Below are 2,089 nucleotides of genomic sequence, written 5' to 3'. Positions count from 1 at the left end.
TGAACGTAGGATGTGTCTAAATAAAATGAACCCCTGGGAATAAACTGTTAGGAGCTCACAGTGCGGTTAAGAAGGCGCCCTTAATGCGTGCTCTTTTGCCCTCTCAGTTTTGAACCAGGTAACCCGAGATAAATTTAGTGAATGGGGTAGTTAGAAGGAAAACCTTGGATATAATCGAGTTGATGTAAACCTTGAGACCCATATATTCTAACCATTCTGCAGGACAACGTTACGGTAAGTATTTTGTATGAATGATGACGTGATCATATGATGTTGTGGAGATGAGAAATAAATTTTCGTGTTCAGGTTGATAATCAATGAAGTGTTCGATTGTGGTAATCGTGAGCGTGAAAATAATTGCGAATTGATGATATTTATCTGGATGGATGTTGAATGACGTGTTGATAGTGCTATTACGTCTAGCGATATGCGGTTATGTGATCCCGAAGCCATGCTAGTATAGTATTGTGATAGTAATCAGAAACACTATTGAATTGCATGTTTCTAGTCATAGCAATCGTGATTTAGATGTAAGGAGTAGATCGAGATGCGAATGGATTCTATGGGATAGATGTTTACGTAAGTACAAAGTGTGAGATTTAAGTTGGGATGGGTTAGTATACATAGTATGCTCATAAGAGCTTGTAACATAGTAAAGAATGACCTAGTGCTGAAACTCGTTTTGTTTGATTTTACTCTTTAATTGACCTTACTGTCATTTCTTTTCTGTTTATTGCCTATGGATGAAAATTTTATGACAGATAGCCTCGTGAGTTAGTGTTCATTTGGCGTTAGTTTCATGCTTATAGGATATACGGATTAGGATCAATAAATATTTTAGTAGGCTGTGATCAGGAAGTTCCTGTGCAGTGATGTTTTGACCAACGATCTTGTAAAAATCCTCATTTAAACTGTATTAATAATTTTTGCATAATTCCAACTCCATCGATCAGAAGATTCGCATATGTTTTCAAATTGATAAGCCACGAAAATTCTTGATGTCTCTATATTAAATGGTAAGTTTTGCAAACTGACCTATGTTTCGGACCAATTGCTGTCACATACTTGTTTGGACCAACTGAGTTGTAAAATCCTTTAAAAATTGAATTCTTGAGCTTTAGACCTCATTCTTTTTCTCACGAATTATTAACTCTATGTATGTTATAAAAAGTAATATAACTCAAGTTTTCGTTGAACGGTTATTTATTCGTGATTTTTGGAAGTTACAACGTGAATCATAACTTTTAAAATGTGAATTCTATGTTGAGTTTTCATACAGTTGTTCGATTATTTCATGAGCCTTATTAATGTGAAATTATAGTGTCCTTATATTATGATAGTAGCACACATATTCATTGGTTAGGTATCTTAACAAGTGATAAAAAAATTAAAGTTTAGTTTATAACATTGTTGGCATGATAGTATGAGTGAAATTGAATAGCTTAATCTGATCCTTAATCGAGGGTGAAATATTTTATACGAGTCCAGTTCTTGCATATTTTATATATGTTTGGCATGTTGTAATATCTCTGGTGTGTTCATCATATTTGTATAGTGGTCGGATATATATAAATATGAAACTATATTGTCATATCTTGGTAAAGTTGGTGGCGTTAAATGTTAACTTGATTGTTCTAATATACTCGCGTGAATATTTATAATAATTATGTTTAAATGTTTGCACATGGATAGTAGTAATGAGTATGTCTAAATGTTCACACATGTAGGATGTCATCTGAGTTCTCATGTCTTTTATGTGAGTCTGTGTGCCTATAGTTATACTTATTACTTTCATTGCATTAATTTATTTCAGTTGAACCTAAACTTATGATATGATAATAAAATAGTGTTGTTGTTCCTTATTGGATATGTTCATAGTTGTATGGTCATGAAATGCTAAGGTGATTGTTGCAATTGTCACGATATTTGAAATATAGTTGATATAGTTACGATATAGTTACGATATTTGAAATATATTCTCGAACCGTCGAATTATAATGAGATAACCCTTTGATGATTCACATGTCATGCGTATGTTTAAATGATAGTCGTTATAGTTACGTTTAATTGAGCCGCGAGTTGCCTATTT

This window comes from Silene latifolia, chromosome Y (genome assembly GCF_048544455.1).
Source record: "Silene latifolia isolate original U9 population chromosome Y, ASM4854445v1, whole genome shotgun sequence".
In the NCBI taxonomy this organism is placed as follows: domain Eukaryota; kingdom Viridiplantae; phylum Streptophyta; class Magnoliopsida; order Caryophyllales; family Caryophyllaceae; genus Silene; species Silene latifolia.
This window is presented reverse-complemented; position numbering follows the sequence as displayed.